This window comes from Esox lucius, chromosome 2 (genome assembly GCF_011004845.1).
Source record: "Esox lucius isolate fEsoLuc1 chromosome 2, fEsoLuc1.pri, whole genome shotgun sequence".
NCBI lineage: Eukaryota > Metazoa > Chordata > Actinopteri > Esociformes > Esocidae > Esox > Esox lucius.
The window spans coordinates 15,777,564-15,790,364 of NC_047570.1; the positions used below are offsets into that span (position 1 = coordinate 15,777,564).

The 12,801-nt window shown below is 37.9% G+C and overlaps 1 protein-coding gene across 7 annotated transcripts in view; it reads left to right on the forward strand.

Moving 5' to 3' along the window:
* Positions 1–12,801, forward strand: part of nfat5b (nuclear factor of activated T cells 5b) — a 58,771-nt gene that overhangs the window by 9,524 nt on the left and 36,446 nt on the right. The window contains exon 1 of one of the 7 annotated variants that reach the window (XM_020055457.2): positions 12,228–12,276. The exons of the other annotated variants lie outside the window; for them this stretch is intronic. The gene's annotated coding sequence lies outside the window, so the exon portion shown is untranslated. Of the gene's footprint in view, positions 1–12,227; positions 12,277–12,801 lie in introns of those variants that run through there. 7 annotated transcript variants of the gene reach the window in all.

Genomic DNA, 12,801 nt, shown 5'->3' on the forward strand with positions numbered 1-12,801 from the left:
GGAGAGCCGAGAAGCAGTCAACTCTATTGTCAGAGCATAGTGTTGCTTGAAAATTAGTATGCGCTTTCCCATTTCTTTGTAACAAGCAGTGGCTAGTTTACTGAAGTGAATTATGGCGTTTAAAGAAAAATTTACCATGGATTAATGTGTCTTTTGGGCAATAGACTACTTTCAAGTTGTGGAATCATCGAACAACAAGTTGTAAAATAGTGAAATTCTCCTTTTAATTGCTGTTTATTCACAGTGATGCTTTCTGTGAGTATTGGTGTCTTATCTCTACTGTGGACAGCAGATCTCACTGGCCTGCAAAATCTTAATTCAACTGTCCCACCAGAGCCCATAGGGTCAATCATTAACCAGGAGAAGGGGAGCGGGAGGCTTTGTGGGTAAACCTTTGCTTTCACTCAATTAATATTGACTCTGGTATGTTAAACAAACCTGGTATCGTGTGGTTAAAAATTCTTAATTGCCTTGAATGTGCATAGATTTCTGATGACGAAAGACGAAAGACCTCAGAAGGATAACAAATGCTGACAGCTTTTGATTTGATTCTTAATTCTTAATTCAAATGTTCTGTCTATATCTTGCTCTCTCTTAAAAAGTCACACACAATCATTCCCACAGTCCCGTTCTTGCACTCCTGCCTCAAATCATCAGGAATGGAATACACAAAGAAAGCCGGGAGGATTAGTTTTCCCCTCTTTTTAACCTTTGGGATTAGCCTGGTTTTAGAAAGCTGCTGGAATCTAAAAGAAATCAGTTCCCCCTCTCTTTCTATGTAGCCTATTCGAAGCAGTTCATGGTATCACTTTCACACTGCAACACAGACACACTTGTGAAACATCTACAGCTATATAATAACTATGTGCAGAATAAGGAGTAGGTTATATGTTCTCAGACCTATCCTTATGAAATAATCTTGTTTGCTGGATTGTTGCTTGTGTTTTCCTGGTATTGTAAGGCTTGAAAGTGGTTTTGTTCTCTCGTTTTGAATTCTTAAGGCATACAGAAAGGTGTTAGTGTTTCTACTGCCAGATTATGATAAGCCATGCAAGGTATAATAAGACTCGCAGTTCCAGGGCTATGGGCACAGAGACCACAAAAGGCTGCTAAAGGGCCCTCCATTTCAAGTTCAGGATCCCCCCGTTGGTTACGGCCAAGGGCAGAGGTTCCCCTACCCTGTCGTTTAAAGCATGAGCAGACAAAAAGCCTATGCGCGCACGTTCACATAGTCATGTAGTTACCTAAAACATATTTTTCTTACATCTGCTTACTTACTAGCTACATTGATTAGATGTTCGACATCTACCGTCCCACCCTAAATCTATCTACAGTCCCACCCTAAACCTACGCCATTGGTTGCAGCCAAGTATGGAGTGACCGTATTGTTAATTATTTTCCAAAGTGGATGCATTTCTTTATGCCTAATTTCACTGCCAAGTCCACCGGCTTTTGCGTGCAATATTATCATGCTATTTCGTATCATATTTAGCCTTAGGCTGCTGCTTTTATGTATCATCACAGTAGGAACATTGTTACAAACTACACTATATATTTTCATACTGTATCAATTATTCTGATGTAAATGAGAATAATGATGAAAAGATTGCTTTAGGCTTTAACTGTTCCTGAATTTCCATTGATGAAAATTGTCTTAGTTTAGGACTCTGACTGCAGGAGTCAAATTGCAGTTTTTTGTTTCGCATGTGGTCTGAACATTTGTAATACGATAGTTTTTTTTCTGGTCTATTTCCTTCTATAGAATTATCTTAATGAAAAACTATTTTAAAAGAGTCATGGTCATGTACATGAATTGCTGGTTAGAGATAAGGAATGTTCAATGAGCCAGCTATAGCTTTGACACAAATCTGTATATCTAGATCACTCTTTGTATTGAATTCATCCAATGACTACAAAATGCTATGCCATCTGTATAGCTCATTGCTGACATATTTGTCTGGGTGTGGATAGCTGTCTGTCACCACCAAAGTATGTGAACTTAGTTGAGGTGTTGGAAATCATCCTTCATCGACCTTGGAATAGTCGCTGCCCAAGGTCCATTTTCAAGATCCATATACTGCTGCAGTTTATGATGGTGCAGATCTGACCCAGTCTGGGCCTACCACAAGTGGGCTGGGGTTGTGGTGAAGCTGATTATAATATTATCATATATTGAATGGATAGTGTGTCATGCCTTAACATGTAAAAACTATATTGTATCTTAATATTTTTGTACAGAACAGATCAGAGGCCAACTATGTAATTCTGTTACCATGGAATTGTTTTATCTAATTATCTTGTGTTGAGTTTACCTTGTGTGCCTGTCTGATTTGAAATCATTTTCTGAAACCTGCACAAATTCTTAGTCACTTTTATCAATAGCAGAGGTGCAAGACAAAAGGTCATAGATGCTTGGTGTCCATTGAATAAAGCCTCATATGGTGCACATTTAACAATTTAATAATATATATATTTTTAGAAATGTGTATTGTTTAGATAAGTTAATAAAATATAAGGTATCTTATATAGATTTTCAGTAACGGACACAGATAAAGGAGTACTGACTAAATTCTAATACCTGAAATACATACATACATTCAACCTTTTCAACTAATGTTCAGTCATTCATTCAAAACATGTTGCTAATGTTTAACTGATACATTTTGGTATAAAAAAAGGGAATTTGCAACAGCAAGGCTTTGTTGTACAAATGAATACCATTTGATAAAATCCATTTTAATGTATAAACAATTTAAGAAATATCAAAATGCCTTACTAATTGTGCCTTGATAGCATCACGCTTAATAGCATTTCTTATGTTGATGCTAACCTTGCCGTGGCCTCTCCCACTAACATAAAGTCTATAAAAATGACCAATTATCCATCATCCAGTATTTCATGCGTACTCGTGACTTTGTTTCAGGTCTACCCAATTAATGCATGAGCTGTTTTATCTCCAGCGCCCCTAGCAACACTCACAGATGGAAACATGGACACTTCATTTACTTAGGACGGTTTTGTTGTGGTTTCCATCAGTCATGCTCTCATATTAAATGGACATAGTCAGAAGTGGCTGTAATGAAGGTTTATTTAATTTACGTTCTTTTTCGTATATTTAAACGAGCCAGCATTGTCCTGCCAACCTCTGGATTGTGACTTCTGCTCTAGATATTTTATTGGGCTGGTCTGAATACAGGTGCTGGTCATGAAATTAGAATATCATCAAAAAGTTTATTAATATCAGTAATTCCATTCAAAAAGGTGAAACTTGTATATTATATTCATTCATTGCACACAGACTGATATATTTCAAATGTTTATTTCTTTTAATTGTGATGATTATAACTGACAACTAATGAAAATCCCAAATTCAGTATCTCAGAAAATTAGAATATTACTTAAGACCAATACAAAGAAAGGATTTTTAGACATGTTGGCCAACTGAAAACTGTGAACATGAAAAGTATGAGCATGTACAGCACTCAATACTTAGTTGGGGCTCCTTTTGCCTAAATTACTGCAGCAATGCGGCGTGGCATAGAGTTGATCAGTCTGTGGCACTGCTCAGGTGTTATGAGAGCCCAGGTTGCTCTGATAGTGGCCTTCAGCTCTTCTGCATTGTTGGCTCTGGCGTATCGCATCTTCCTCTTCACAATACCCCATAGATTTTCTATAGGGTTAAGGTCAGGCGAGTTTGCTGGCCAATTAAGAACAGGGATACCATGGTCCTTAAACCAGGTACTGGTAGCTTTGGCACTGTGTGCAGGTGCCAAGTCCTGTTGGAAAATGAAATCTGCATCTCCATAAAGTAGGTCAGCAGCAGGAAGCATGAAGTGCTCTAAAACTTCCTGGTAGACGGCTGCATTGAGATTGGACCTCAGAAAACACTTGACCAACACCAGCAGATGACATGGCACCCCAAACCATCACTGACTGTGGAAACTTTACACTGGACTTCAAGCAAAGTGGATTCTGTGCTTCTCCTCTCTTCCTCCAGACTCTGGGACCTTGATTTCCAAAGGAAATGCAAAATTTACTTTCATCAGAGAACATAACTTTGGACCACTCAGCAGCAGTCCAGTCCTTTTTGTCATTAGCCCAGGCAAGACGCTTCTGACACTGTGTCTTGTTTAAGAGTGGCTTGACACAAGGAATGCGACAGCTGAAACCCATGTCTTGCATATGTGCGTGGTGGTTCTTGAAGCACTGACTCCAGCTGCAGTCCACTCTTTGTGAATCTCCCCCACATTTTTGAATGGGTTTTGTTTCACAATCTTCTCCAGGGTGCGGTTATCCCTATTGCTCGTACACTGTTTTTTACCACATCTTTTCCTTCCCTTCGCCTCTCTATAAATGTGCTTGGACACAGAGCTCTGTGAACAGCCAGCCTCTTTAGCAATGACCTTTTGTGTCTTGCTCTCCTTGTGCAAGGTGTCAATGGTCATCTTTTGGACATCTGTCAAGTCAGCAGTCTTCCCCATGATTGTGTAGCCTACTGAACAAGACTGAGAGACCATTTAAAGGCCTTTGCAGGGGTTTTGAGTTAATTAGCTGATTAGAGTGTGGCACCAGGTGTCTTCCATATTAAACCTTTTCACAATATTTTAATTTTATGAGATTCTGAATTTGGGGCTTTCATTAGTTGTCAGTTATAATCATCAAAATTAAAAGAAATGAATACTTGAAATATATCAGTCTGTGTGGAATGAATGTATACATTATACAAGTTTCACTTTTTGAATGGAATTACTGATCTTTTTGATGATATTCTAATTTTATGACCAGCACCTGTACTGTAGGCAAGCCTATTCCCTGGCTTGATGTATGATCATGGTGTCTATGATGAATGGTGCGTATGTTCAGTGCAGTCATTTTAAAGTCAAACGGTCTCTGAATAACTGCAAATTACATTATTATATTGGACCCCTAAAATGCTCATGGGGAGGTAATTCATTCAAGGTTCATGATTATGAATGCTCAGTTACCCTCAAATGTGAAAATTCAAGCTTATTACAATCTATGGTTGAGGCCAGATCACAATATCAGAGTGCTAAGCCAGCATCAGGCAGAGAATGAAGCATTTAATGGCACAAATGCCAATTAGCAGGCCTGACCATTAGGTTAAGATTACAATAGAAGCCTACTCAACTGTTTCACTTTAATAGTAACAGGACTTTTACAAAAATTCAAGCCAGCGAATCATTCTGTATTTTTAACAAATTCACTGACAAGTTCAGATTAGTTATTTCTGATGCCTTCAGCCATATTTCAAATAGAGATTGCCCACATAAAATAATGCAGTAACTGTTGACAAACCGTGGACAAATGTATTAGGACTCGTCTTGGACTGTGTGTACCAGATCTTAAAAAAATGGTATGCCAGCTTTAAAGCTAAAGAGAGACCAGTCTCAGGACAAACAAACCCCAAAACACTTGGTTCCACGCTGACCTACCTTCAGTGTACTAAATAATCAATAAATAACACAAGTGACGTTATAATTTTTTAAAAATACAACACCTTTTCCTGGTATAATGGCCACCCCTCATGGTCTTCAAAGGAGTACCCTAACTGGCAGCAGTAGCCATTTGAAAAACAAACTCATCTAAACAGTCCTTCCAGCAATTGTATGTACTTCGAATTTTCACTTAAGGCCATTTTGTTGTTGCCAGCAGTTCACTGACAGCCACATTGTAAGCCACAACTCAACAATCAGCAGTTAATTGGTTTATTTGCGCCTGTGGTTGTGGGCAGGTCTTTGATGATGGAGTCAACTGCCCATTAGGTTAGACTAATTTCTCCTTGTGATGCACTCTTCCATCTGTGAAATGGATGTACGGTTACCATAGTGAGGGTACTGTAGTGTTATTACTATCCAATTTTGAGTTTAGGCCTGCAATCAGTGTCTTGATTTCCTATGATTGCCACACATAGCTTCTCATGCATTGCGGAGTGTTCTTCTACAGGTAGTGCTCCATATGGTTGTTCTGGTATGGTTTGTTGACTGACATTTTCCAGAAGTACGGAGGGTCAAACAACTTAACGTTGAAAAATGTAATTAATATATACATGTTTATTTAAAAGACTTATGAATAGAAAACCAATTTTTTTTGTTTTTTGTTTTGTTTTTTGTGGTCTGTTCAGAATAATGTTGAACATACAAGTACGGACTCACCGATATATCGGCCAGCAGTCAGTACACGCTGATTATAGTAAGAATGTAATAATCGGTATCAGCAGATTGCTTTAAATTCCGACGATATTTCAGACACAATAAAGGAATAACATTTGGAACCGCACCAACTATTAAACAGCGGTGGGCTCAATTAACAGAAGGGAAACACTACATCATTTAAAATATTTTATAAAAGCTACCAGTATATTTTATTCATCCTTAATGCCTGATCATACTTAAACCCCTTAAGAAGGTACTTTAAAGGTTTGCGTGGAGGAAAGGACAGATTGAGCTAATTTTATTCAGTTTTGTTCATAACTAATGTTTGTAAATGAGGCCCCTGGGCTTTTTAAATGGGTGGTAAGACATTAGTTTATTTTCCCTCATACTCTGGAGGTGATGTTTGGCTGTGGATTTCATGGGCTGCTGGGTAAATGGTTTGGAGTCTTTCATAGTTCTCCTATGTCAACATAGCTGGTAGTGATAGAGCCTCAACCACTAACCATTGTTCATCAATCATTCACTTGGGAAGAGATGTATGAACATTTTTCTCCTTCATATGATCCTGGGAAAATAGTTCTGCCCTTTTGTCTTTTGAAACAGAGATGAAATTATCTGTTATTTTGATGTTGTAAGGTTGTTGGTTGTTTTAATGGCTATCTTGTTTAGAAAGCTGTCAAGCTAAAAGCATGAGTCAAGGCCTGCCTTGGTGACAGTGTTCCTTAATGCTTCGTCCTAACTGTCAAATTATGTAACAGCATATTTGCGCTCTCTTTAGGACTCTTTAGGTCTCCATTGCTAACAACGGCAGAATTTATTGTAAAAAACCTTTAAGCAATAAATCTGTAGATAATGTGAACAATATTTGATGATGGGAGTCTTATTTGTACCATTTACATCTCGCAATTTTGTTTCTGTGTTTTGAAAGTTTGGCAATTGCGACAACTAGCATAATTTGGTCAGAGTTAGTTTCTTATGCATGCTAATGTTAGCTGAGTTATACTTTTTAAAAGAATCCAGCTTTTCAGTGTAACACACATGTTAAATTTCTTTCACTATCTACCTGGCTACAGTTGCTACCTGCGTATACTAGCTTACATTATTATACAGTTTTGCAGTCTACCTGATGCCATGTTTTACTAAAGTAAACTCCTGTCAGTTGCTTCTATACACAGCTGATCAGATGTAGTAATTTTCCATAAAAATACTGATCTAATGACTTACTTACAATAACAGACACTGAGGCAGCATGTTTACAATTTTAGGGTAAATTGAATGCATAATTAAGCAAGTTGTTTAAGTCAGAAGAGGTAATTAGCTGGCTAATTACATTCAAAAGGGTATTAGAAAAATTAGTTTGTTATTGATGGTGTAGCTACAGTTAGTAGAGTTTGTCTTTCCAATGACTTTCTCTTGTATATTTTGGTTTTGGTGTTGTGTAGTGCCCTCTAATCCTCTGCTCCACATTGTTTGACATTGATAATCATACACATGGCTTGTGACCTGAGTCTAAGCCAAAATATTTTAAGCTGCTGCTGAAAGGATGTTACAGTGGTAACGGAGACAACTGCACTTGCATCTGTGAGAGAATTGTATTCCTCTGTTACTGGCTAGCAAAATTCTCACTACACTGTTAGTAATTTGATGTTATCAGTAGCAGCTGCAATTTAAACTCAAAATAACATTGATAACCACCATGGACATGAACACTCTGCACCTACCTAGACATTGTTGCAGACCAGGTACACCCCTTCAATGGCAATGGTATTCCATGATGGCAGTGACCTCTTTCAGCAGGATAATGCACCCTGTCTCACTGCACATATTGTATGGAATGGTTTGAGGAATATTATGAAGAGTTCCCAATACAATTGAGCGTCTGTGGGATTATGGTGAGATTACCTCCAGGAAAAAGTGCATTGTTCATCTCATGATTTAAGCTCGCAGGCTTTGGTGTCCAAGTCGGTTTATTGCCCACATCCCTGACCATGACTCTCTAGAAAAAATGTACTTTATTTATAGCTACATGTGTGTACTACTGCCCCTAGTGGTGATACTTACTCTGAAATCGTGTACAAATGCATGTAAAACAGGGAACTGTACTATTGTTGTACCATAAACATATCCAGTATGTGTCCACCCTGTAAATAGGACATTGCAGTGTTTTTGTGTTCATCAGTGCCAAAAAAATCCATCCATTTTGATTTCATGTTGTAACACAATAACATTTGGAAAGTCCAAGGGGTGAATAACCTTTAGAGCCACTGTATGAAAAATTATTAAAATAAATTATAATAAAGAGCATTATTTATCGAAGAAAGTGTCTGTTATTCAAATTGATGAAAATTTATGTTGTACTGGACTATTGAAAATTATCAGTTACTAATACAGAAGCTCCAATAAATTGTCCAGAACATTTCTTGTAAGCTTTTTTTACATTCATTCCCTTATGTCTAGTCTTCTAAGGTGACTACAGCTTGACTTAAAATTGGGTATTACTGCTGAGTTTCAGTTGCCTAACAGAACGACTGTGAGGGCATTTTGCAGAGAAAATAGGTTCTGAAATATTACAGGCTCCCATTGTTTAACTAGTTACCTGGCAACTACCGCAAGGGTGTCAGTCAAGGTGAGCTCATAAATACAAGTGCCCTGCCCACTCATCCTGTCTTTTCATACTTCCTGGTAGTTATCCTTCCAAGATTTTTGTATTTTTGTTTTTAATCATGTGTTATTTACTGAAGCCTTTTGTTTCATGCGTATCAAAATAATAGTTTGACACCTTTTAATGTGAATCCCAGCATTTGTAATGAAACTAAATTATTAATTAGCCACAGTCGCCTACTCAGCCACTGTTAAAACTTTAATTTAAAGTGGGTATAGCTTGTGTTTTAAGAAAAGTTATCAAAAGTTATCAGAGGGAGCATTGTTTGGTGATGTCTTACAGTGAGTATGTTTGTGACCAGAAGCTGTCTTGTTGCCTCACCATGGTTTTCCCACTGGATGGAGAAATGCCTATGTGGGTACACTAAGCTCATTGTGCAGCAGTGTCCTTTTGATAATGGTGGCGTGGGGGAATGGCAGTCCTGTGATTTGTGCTCTTTGAATGAGGCAGTCACCTGATATAAATTAGCTGATCGACCCTATGCTGATGACTACCAGCCCGGACCAGATGGCATGCCATCCATAGTTCAGTTGACCTGTGTGTGTGTGTGTGTGTGTGTATAGAGTTAATTTTTTTTTTAAATGGGTTGAATTCCACAGGTTTCTGAGTTTAAAGTCAAGTTTTTCATCCCAGTGTCTGTCCTCCTCACTCAAGCCACGGGGTAAACGCATTGGAGACACAGGCATGTTGCTTTCTAGACCTTTTTTCAGCTAATGTTATTCCTCAGTATGAGGTGCTTTTCATGTGAATGTTTTTGTGAGCCATACTGTCCATGCAACAAGAAGGGTATGGCAGAACTGTCGAGGAGGTAGAACCATCACAGCATGGAAACCACAAACACTCCTCTACTGTTTCATGAAGTTTGTTTTGAAAATGTTCTACATGGGTGGTTTGGCCTAGGTGGGAGGCTCAATAGGCTTACTGTGACAGGCTTTTAGTCCTCACAATGGTGAGTGTTGTTGTTTCGGAGAAAGATTTTTAATTATGAAAACCTGAGAAGAACAACAAGAAAGCAAGAAAATATAGTAAAATCATGTTATACTGTATGAGGTGGTTAACATCAGAAGGATAAAAGTTACACTGGAGCAAGCAACTATTTCTGAATTCTCAACGAAGGAATAGCAGGAATTTAGTCAAAGGGATCTATCAAAGTAGTACACATAAGACAATAAAACTGCATTAACAAAACTCATGTGTGGTTAGAGAACTGAAGAACTGATCTTAAAAAAATTACTGTTACGTAGATTGAAAAAAAGTAAATATTGTTATAAATTTTATGGTAGTTCTGCACTGTTTTTTTGGAGTCTTACCTCAGACCTATAGCTTACATCTGTACTGAGAACCCCTCCAGACAGAAGGACAGGTTTATCTCTGCAACCCAAGGCACAGGCTTAGTTCTGAAGGCCAAAAAGATTATCTGCAATAAACATAAATTTATCAGACATCAATAATCATGAATAATACTACATTCATCTTTACCTTGCAGTGTTAGCATGGAGTCTTACATGTAGGAAACCGGTTTATCTCTGTTTCATAATGAGAACCAGAAATGATTTTGAATGCATACAAATCCTCTTGTTAAATTGGTACCGTCTTTTTCATTGGTGTTGCTGTAACATGATTACATCTCTTCAAACGAGCAATTGCAGATGGAGATTTCTTTGTTTTTTTCATGCTATTTGTTCTGTCTGTCCATTTTCACGCTTTTGCAGCTGTGCTCCAACTGGCTCTGGCCCAATTTAACCCCTGTGGGGCAACTTTTCTAACCCTCAGTAATATGGAAAACCAGAGGTGTTTGTGCTGTTCCACACAGACCCACTAGGTGTGAAAGATGTATTTCTGTTCCATTACCCACTCCCTGTGACCTCTTCAGAAAGTCAGTTCAAAGCCAGGGATTGCTCCCATTATTTACACTGACATGGGAACAAGTAGGGTAAGTTGCTTGTCAAGGGCAGGTCAATAGATTTGCTTCATAGTCCCCTGAGATTCAAACCAGCAACCTTCTGGTAATTGACCAAACACTCTGCTAGGAGGCTAGCCTGACACAAAATGTGTATAATGACACTTACTATACAAAAATCTTTACTGAAAGTGAGACAAACGTGTTTAATTATTGTATGTGTCTACAGTATACAGTATGTGCCTTATGTCATCAGCATTTCTTGGCTAACTGAGGTGTAGTGATTCTACTCATAGCCACATATAAACAACATTATTACACATACCACAGAAAATGTAAGGTTTCAAAAAATACTTATTTGCTGTACTTTGTATTTGTTATTTATTATTGTTTTTGCATGTTTTACTGTTAACCCAATTGAATGAAAACTCCTGGAGAAAATCTGTCATTGAGTTTTCTCAATTAAAATTAATTAAATTAAATGTATTCAATACGACAAATTAGTGGTACCTGTAGAGTGTGTTGTGCACCTGCATCATGTCATTCTGAATTGAAACTTGAGAAGTGCAAAGGAAAGTCATGCAAAGGAAAGGTGTAGATTTTTGATATCTCATCCAATGTTTCTTGTGTTTCAATGGTTCGTATGTTTGTCTTTGGGAGTGTCTTTTGCAAAAATGTTGTTTTTCCTCTTGGGTCATACCAGAGTAGAACTTTATTTGAAAATAGAATTAAGGGGTGGGAAGTTTTTTTTCAGTTTTGTCAAAGAAGGCCATAGGCAAGATTGTTTTTCAACCTTGGTTACCATGTTACTAAGATTGATCTGCTGTAGCCTATTTGTAGCAGCTCTTAATTTCTAGTTTTTGAAATATCTACCTGTAATGACAGGTTAATGTATTTATTTTGGCATTTATATATATTAGGGATATGTGAAGCTGTTTTTCTCCTTATTAGCTCATGAGAGGAGACAACTCTGATGGAAAGTGCCCCCGTGTTCTCTGTTGCTATGGTGTCAGTGGCAGCCCTCATGTAGGCTTGGTTGTAAACATATCAGGAGTGTTGTAAATAGCTCACTGCAGGTGCCAGCCCCCTGAATGGGTTTCTCCCTGCCTGGGTTACCCATCAGATGTGCTGTTGTAAAGGTAAGCCTATTGTTTATCCTTCTTTAGGTCTGTATGTTTAATGGTGTTCCACCACAATGTAGCCTAGCCACTCTAACCTTTCTCCTGCTTTGGTTGTCTCCTGCTTTGGTTGTTTTTTTGTTTGTTTTTCTCAATGGCTTCCATTTGTCTGCTTTACAAGCTTCCAATAACATTGCCACCAACTTGTTGAACAAGCTGATAGAAAACAGTGGGTGAACACCGTAAACAAGAAAAGTGGAAGGAGAGTGGTAGGGAGAGGAGGGTAGATGAGGGGGACAGAAGGGAGGTTAGCAGACCCTTGGCCAAAAACACAGTGCCACGCCCCAGGTGCCAGGGCTAGTAAGAGCAAGCAGCAGGAATGTTAGGGAAATGAATGGGAGTGTAAGTCCTGCCTTTCACTGGGTGAGTGCTTTCTTTTTTGTACCATTACTGCAATTTTAGAGTTAGGGTTAGGTTAAAACTGAAAACAAGCGTGGGACATGGTATGGGTATGATATTTAATTGTGTGGATGTTTTGAGATCAACTTTGCTTGGTGTTGTCTACTCTTCAAAGATCCACCTTGCCTAAAGAAGGTGGATCTTTGGCGAGTAGAACTTCATGTGGCAGAGATTATGATCAATACATTGTACCGGTTATTTAATGAATGTAATACCTGGTGTGTATTATATATATACATATATATATATATATATATATATATATATATATATATATATATATATATATATATATACACACACATCAATTCATGTACAGAAACAGCATGTTTTCTTTATAAGAAATGGGATTGGAGCTTGGTGTCCTTAATTCATTTTCAACCATTACATCTGAGAAGCAGAGGAAGTAAATAAAAACAGTAATCCCCATTTGCAATCTGATTTGATATAAGTCACAGCACAGCAAAAAAGGGTGTCAGAAAATAGTGT